Genomic DNA, 7,286 nt, shown 5'->3' on the forward strand with positions numbered 1-7,286 from the left:
CTCTTGGATTCCCCCAGAGGCTCCATTTCCTCTTCATCTTTCTTTCTTTACATTTTGCTAACACCCAAGTTGAGAAAATTAAGATATTCAAGACAAACACAAAGAAAGGGCTGAGGTCTGGCTCAGTTGTACAGAGCTTGCCTAGAGTCCCTAAGGCCCTGGGTGCCATCCCCAGCACTCAAATGAACAAAGAGGCACAGCCATCACCCTCCAGACCATTGGGTGTTTCCTGCCAGCCCTTCCCTGTCATGGTGCAGCTGGGAGCTGCAGAGTCCAAACGTCCAGGGCTGGAGCCCTGACCTGCGGTACAGAGCCTCAGTGGAGGGGTGACACCATCTGGGTCCACTGCAGGATGCAGAGGCTGCAGGTTGCCGGTGACGGTGCTCACTGGGCACGTGCTAACTGGTCTTGACCCTAGCTGACTAGCATGCTCCCCACCCACATTTTACTCAAGAGGAAAGTAGGGCTCAGAGAGGGGAAGTGACTTGATCAAGGTCACACAGCCGGGCAATCACCATGCTGGGATCAGTCTCCAACAGACCAAGCCCACCCCACCTCGTGCTGCTGGGGAATTCGGACAGAGATTGAGGAGACGCTGTTCCCCCAGCCCCGTTCTATGGACCCAGGACCCCAGGTCTCCAACAGAGCCTCCTTTCATGCCGGGGCTGGGCCGAGATGGCCGCTTCCTTTCCTCCCATTTGGCAGAAAGCCTCTTTGTCATGGTGCACACAGAGGGCTTTCTCTAACCCACAGAAGGAGTGGCCGGCTTCCCGTCCATCCCCAACCACCCAAGCCACCGAGGGACCAGCAGCAGGTGTCTCAGAGGAGCAGGGCTTCCTGCCCCTGTGTCCTGCCAGGCCCCGTGTCTCCCACCCCCAATCCAAGAAACCACTCCAGGCAGTGGGTCAGCTGTCCCTGCAGCAACTCTGGGGATGCCAGGCCTCGGGGAACTTTCAGGGCACCACAGTCCATCCACCCTCAGCCTGCTGCTCATGACCCACCCAACACTGGCAGAGGCCCCAGCCAGGCCTGCCCTGACCCCAATGTCCCCATCCCCACTTAGCATTTCGCCTTTGCTGATGCTGTTCCTGGAAAGCCCTTCCCTGCACACTTCATCCTGTGCAAAAGGCATAGATCTGGGCCCAGATCACAGGTTACCTTTCCTGCATTCCCACCCTCCCTCCTCGGGGTGGGTGAGTGGCCTTCCGCCTCCACCTTTCCCAGCGCCCTCGCTCATCTTGACCCTCCTGAGCTCCACCTGCCCATTGTTACAGGCACCCAGACACTGACCATGGCTCTGTCATTCACTGGCTGTGTGTCTTTGGGCTAGTCACTTCCCCTCTCTGAGCCCAATTGCCTATTTCATACAATTGTGAAACTCAGTATGAAACTCGACGGGATTAACACTTAGAGACACCTGGAAGAGCATCTGGCTCTGAGAACTCTCAAGAGTGCGAGGTGAATATCCCTGTTGGAAGTACAGGTACCTGGTGGCACGGGCCATGTCACTTCCCTGCTTCTCTGTGACTGTGGGATGAGGTCAAAGGTTGACACACTAGAGGACAGGTGCCTGGGAGGAGGGACATTCTTGTCCCACCCCTTCCCTCCCAGCTGCTGGGGCCCCACCCTGTCCCACCCCAGAGCCTTCCTCCTGGCAGCCAGCCGACTTCCCAGGCCCCGGCGGGCGCAGGCCCCCCAGGCTCAGGTTTCCTCTCCAAGTGCCTCGGCACCTCCTGCCCCGCGTTTTCCACCCACCTCAGTCTTTGCCAGAAATAGCCTCTGGTCTCCACTCGGCCTGCAGCCAAGCTAGGAAGGCCCCTCCTGACAAACGGGCTCACTCCCCACCCAGCACAGGTCCCGGGGGAAAAACTAGAATCCAGTGAGAAACAGAATTAAGAAAGAAGGAGAGGGATGTAGCTCAGCTGGTAGAGGCCTCCTGGTGTGCTCAGCCCTCCGCACCACGAAGAGAAAGAGAAATAGAAGGAGCCTGTAGGAAGGGAAGGGCAGCTGTGCCCAATGATTTCATCCAAAGATCATCAGAGTGACCCTCAAACCTGCAGTCTCTGGCCAGATGAGCCTCCTCCACAGACGGGCTCCGAAGTGGGCAAGCCCTCATCTGGCTTCCTAGGACTGTGGGGGGGGGAGAATGGAACTGTCTGTTGGAATCGCTGAGCTGCTGGGAGGTGAGCCTGGAGCCACCGATGGGTCATTTTGCCACCAGATAAAGAACCTTTCTCAGAGAGAGGCCAGCACCGAGGAAAACGGAACCTTGAAAAGAGAGATTCTGAAGGCGCTGGGACCGCAGCTGTGCGCCTCTGCAGCGGGTCCCAACCCCTCTCCGTCTGAAACCCGTGTGGGTCGTTGCTGGGTTTGTTCTTGTTTGGGTTTTTAGCTTAATGCATTTTTCTTGGCCATCGGGGACTCCCTGGGGTCACAGAGCACATGTTCCTTCCACCTCAAATGTTGACTGAGAGTCAGGGCTCACTGTGGGGTCCCCTGCACAACCCCCCGCCTTGATGACGTGGCCTGAGACAGCAGAGCCCTTGGGATCCAGTGGTCAGAGGGGGTGGGGGAGGGGAGCATTGACGGTTGCAGAAAACCCGGATGCCAACCCTGACGGACACGAGGGGACCCAAGGGAGCAGAGGTGGGGCGCACGCCTTCGTCCCCTTACTCCGGAGGCTTACTTTGGCTGGCAGATTTGGAGGTCCCAGTTTATGATCGATTGGTGCCATCACTTTGGGCCTGGGTAAGGCAGCACATGATAGCAGGGTTGGTCCCCCATGGACCCCTCAATGGACATGGAGCAAAACTGCTCATTCCACGGCCAGGGAGTGACCACTGGAGACCACAGTCCTCTCCAACAGCACAGCCCAGTGCTTTCCAGAAGTCCTGACCTGGCATAGGCTCCCCACCACTCATTGCACCACCCTGGGGACCAACGCGTTAACACACAGACCTGTGGGGACACTGATCCAACCCCAGCATCTTTTGTGTATCCATTGAACATCTGTGGATGCCAGGGTGTCAGGCTAGGAGCCAGCCATGATAGCGCACAGACGCCCTCTGTGGGTTCACCTGCTGGGGGTGTTATGCTCGAATTCGGGACCCCCAAAGACCACCAGAGACCCAAGATCGATGTAAGCAGCAAAGAGGTGTTTATTGCGAGCTAGCTTGGTCCTCGGCGCTGAGAGGCCCCGAGCCCAGGGTTTGCAGCAGTTTTATACATTTTTTGGAGAAGGCAGGGACTTCACATACATCATGGCATCTCTTAGCAGGGTGGGAATGTGCCTAGGAGTGCTCTGTGGGTTTTTCCAAGGACAAAGGCCCTGTCCCTTCCTTGGACAGGCTTTGCTCTGAGATAGAGGCTGGTTTTTTGTGTAGGGGGTCGACCCCCCCACACACAAGGAAGCCCAGGAGCCCAGGCTGGACCCAGCCTGACCGCGCAGGACAGAAAGGAGCCCAGGAGGTGGGGTGGGGGTTCAGGGAGCAGAGCCTGGCCACACGGTGCGGTGACTTGTTCTAAGCCTGATGAGAGACCTTTGTACGTTTTGCTGAGCAACCTTTGCAAACATACATGGTTCTGTTTCCAGAGGAAGTCCTAGAGATGCAATGGCAGCCACAGGGTCCTAAGGCCTCCATGACATATGGGCAATTACCCTCCCAGGAGAACATGCCCCTGCTCCTCTGTCAAGTGGCTGAGTGCCTGTGCCCCTTCCACCACTGGGCAGGTGTGAGCATCTTACCATGATTGGCAAGACTAATAATGGTTCTATTTGCTGGTCTTATTTGCAATGCTCTGATCCCCACTGCATTTGAATGTTTTTATTACGGCTTCAATGTCAACACTTTGACAGGGTTTTGTAGGGTTTTTTTTCTCTTTCTTTCATACATGACAATAGTGGAATGCACTACATTCATTATTATCCATTCACAGCACAATTTTTCATAACTCTGTGGATGTAGCTCAGTTGGTGGAGTGCTAGCCTCACATGCACAAAGTCCTGGGGTCAATCCCCAGAACTGCCCCCCCCCACAAAAAAAATACAGCCAAGTCACATTGTTTACCTCCAAATCCCTGCTTTAACCAGCACATCACTAAGTTAAGCAAATATTCAAAATGTTGGCTCCAAATAATTTTTTTTTTCTTTTTTTAAGGGGAAGGGATGATTACCCTCTGGGCTCCAATGACCATTTTTCTTTTGAGGTATTTCTTCTTATTTATTCATAGAAACTCTTTATGGGGTGAGGAAGCTAATCCTATGTTAATCAATGAATTTGAGAGCCAGGAGGGTCTTAGTCCATGCCCCTGTGTACATATTGGTAAACTGAGGCACAGACAAGCCACACTGCTTCAGGAAGGAGCATGTGCCAGCTTCATCCATGACCTAGAGTGGCCCCTTCCCCTCCAGATGCCTATGGAACTCTCCCCCTGCCCCACCCCCAGTCCCTTAGCAAAGCCCCCCCAGTCCCATGGTTAAATTCCACAGAAAAACAATGACATATACTGCATATTTATCAGGTATAATTTAATTTTAGATTTTGTTGGTTTCTCTTCAAAGTCCTCACCTATTTATGGTGGGTTAGAGTTGACTATCAGTTGAGGAATGGGGTGTGGTATTATATTTTGGAGGATTTTTTCTTTTTAAGGATCAATGGTTTTCCAGATTCAGACAGTGGGATGTTGGTGGTGTTTGGCACACTCCTGCTATGGCAACGGGAGGACATCCTGACACCTGAGGATCTGTCACTGTGGTTTGAGGTCCATTGTTTTTAGAGAGCTTTGTTCCTCGGGGTGCAGCGGGGGGTGGGCTGTCTTCCCCTCACCCAGATACCAGGAAGGGCCACAGATCTTGGCCTGCGGGCTTGCAGCTTGTGAATATGTCCAGCCAGCAATCTGAGAAGCGGACCTCAGATGTTCAAGGAGCAGTGAGACAGATCAGCCAAAGTCCTGAGTCAAGCAGGACACGGTGGCACTGCCTATCATCTCAGCAACTTGGGAGGCTGAGGCAGGAGGATCGCAAACTTGAGGCCAGCCTCAGCAATTGAGCAAGGCCCTAAGCAACTTAGCAAGACCCTATCTCAAAATAAAAAATGAAACATAGGCTGGGGATGTGGCTCAGTGGTGATACTGCACCCCTGGATTCAATCCCTGGTACCAAAAAAAACATAGTCTCAGAGTGACAGCCCAGCTCTGCTTGGGCAACTTCCTTGAGCTCTCAGCTGCTGCTTCCTCTGCTGTAGAATGAGGATTCGATTCCCACAGTGGAGCTCGGAGTCAGAAAACAGACAGACTTGAATGTGTGCACACACAATGCTGTGCTTACTGTAGTGTCTCGGGATCTTAGCCTGCCTAGCACCCATCCTCCCATCACTTGGCTACAGACCTTGATTTTTCTCTGGGAAGCCACTCCTCCCCAACTTCAAATTCATGAGTTAACAAAAGGGTTCCCCTCCCCACGTTCCAGGGGCAAGGGGGACCAAAATAGAGTCAGTCCCCTACCCCTAACTTTATCCCTACCAGGGATGAACAGGAGGGTCAATCATCCCTGTCCTTCGCACACACCTGGGGACAGTCTATCTTAAAATGAGCATCACACAAGGGAATAGAGCCACAGACAGAAAGACACCTTGTTTGAGCCCCTGGATGCAGCCAGACCTGACTCCATACTCTTTTTGGAGAGCCAGTAAATATCCCTCTCTTTGGTCAAATCTCTTCATTCAAGTTGAAATTTCTATAACTCGTAACCAAATATATATATATATATATCCCAACACAATTGTTACTTTTCAGGTCTTTTCATTTTGTCACCAAAGTGCAGGACTCAAGGAAGGGAACAGACCTGTTCCAGGTCAGACAACAAATTAGCACCAGAGACAGAACCTGGAAGCCCAAACATGCCCATCTCTAACCACACTGCTCAGCTCGCTGGGGGCTGCCCCCAGGTCAGAGTCCCTGGAGTCCATGTGAACTTGCATGCAAACATCCATCGTCGCAAACACACGATCTGGTTCCTTTTCATAAATGAATCCTACAGAGCTTGAGAATCAGGACTAAAACACTGTATTTTCAAAACGTGGGGAAAGCTTTGGGGATAAAAATACTCATTCGGCTTTATTTGCAAGGGAAGTGACTGGAAGGAACCAGGCAGCGGGACGCGGGTTGAGCGGCGCTGGCGTGTTCTTTGATGAAGCACCATAGGATTTTGAGATGGTGATTCTGGAACCAGTTCAGGCAGCAACGTGGAAATGGATTTAGTACAAATTTAAGTGAAAAAGACAGGACAGAAATTGAACAATGATGGTTTTTAAAGAACCAATGAGCAGGAGAAAAATGAGGAAGAAAAATGGCTGGCAGGGTTAGATTTTGTATTGGGGCAGTGGGACAATGGGTAGCTTCTCTTCTCTCTTTGATCTATTCTTTTTTTATTTTTGGTACCTGGAATTGAACCCAGGGGCACTTAACCACTGAGCCACATCCCCAGCCCTTTTTTGTGTGTGTTTTATGTAGACAGGCAGGGTCTCACTGAGTCACTCAGGGCCTTGCTGAATTGCTGAGGCTGGCTTTGAACTTGTGATCCTCCTGCCTCAGCCTCCCGAGCAGCTGGGACTACAGCTGTGCCACCATGACTACTGGGTGATCTTTTCTTTCTTTCTTTTTTTTCTTTTCTTTTTTTTTTTTTTTTTTTTTTTTGGTAGTTGTAGATGGACCAGATGCCTTTATTTTATTTGTTTATTTGTATATGGTGCTCAGGATCGGACCCAGTGCCTTATGCAGCTAGGCAAGCGCTCTGCCACTGAGCTCCAGCTCCAGCCCTGATCTATTCTTAATAATGTGCTTTTGCTGCTTTTATTATGAAAAAGGTAGACTTATGGGTTGTGTTTTTTTTTTTTTTTGTACTGAGGATTGAATCCAGAGGTGTTTTACTACGTCCCCAGCTTCCCCGCCCCCCCATTCTTTCTTTCTTTCTTTTTTTATTTTGTGAGAGGTTGTCTTGCTAAATTGCTTAGGGCCTTGCTAAATTGCTGAGGCTGACCTTGAACTTGCGATCCTCCTGCTTCAGCCTCCCAAGGATTACAGGCATGTGCCACTGCACCCAGCAACTTGAGTATCTGTTTATTTGTTTGCTGCCGGAGATGAAACCCTGCCTCATACACGCTATGGGCACATGCTCCCCGTTAGCTACACCCTAGTGTTTTTTACACTATCGGTAGCCCTTTCATATAGACACATAAGCAAAAAGATGTTTTGATTTTTTTTTTCATGGAACAAGATAGCATAAGGGC

This window comes from Callospermophilus lateralis, chromosome 18 (assembly GCF_048772815.1).
Source record: "Callospermophilus lateralis isolate mCalLat2 chromosome 18, mCalLat2.hap1, whole genome shotgun sequence".
In the NCBI taxonomy this organism is placed as follows: Eukaryota; Metazoa; Chordata; class Mammalia; order Rodentia; family Sciuridae; genus Callospermophilus; species Callospermophilus lateralis.